The sequence below is a fragment of the Octopus bimaculoides genome, chromosome 18 (assembly GCF_046866305.1).
Source record: "Octopus bimaculoides isolate indiv1 chromosome 18, ASM4686630v1, whole genome shotgun sequence".
In the NCBI taxonomy this organism is placed as follows: domain Eukaryota; kingdom Metazoa; phylum Mollusca; class Cephalopoda; order Octopoda; family Octopodidae; genus Octopus; species Octopus bimaculoides.
In genome coordinates, this window is record NC_142945.1 from 19907830 (window position 1) to 19908280 (window position 451).

Below are 451 nucleotides of genomic sequence, written 5' to 3' on the forward strand. Positions count from 1 at the left end.
TATATATATATAATATATATATATATATATATATATATATAATATATATATATATATATATATATATATATATATATATATATATATATATATATATATATATATATATAAAATATATATATATATATATATATATATATATATATATATATATATATATATTATATATAATATATATATATATATATATATATATATATATATATATATATATATATATATATATATATATATATATAAATATATATATATATATATATATATATATATATAAAATATATATATATATATATATATATATATAATATATATATATATATATATATATATATATATATATATATAAATATATATATATATATATATATATATATATATATATATATATATATAAAATATATATATATATATATATATATATATAAAATATATATATATATATATATATATA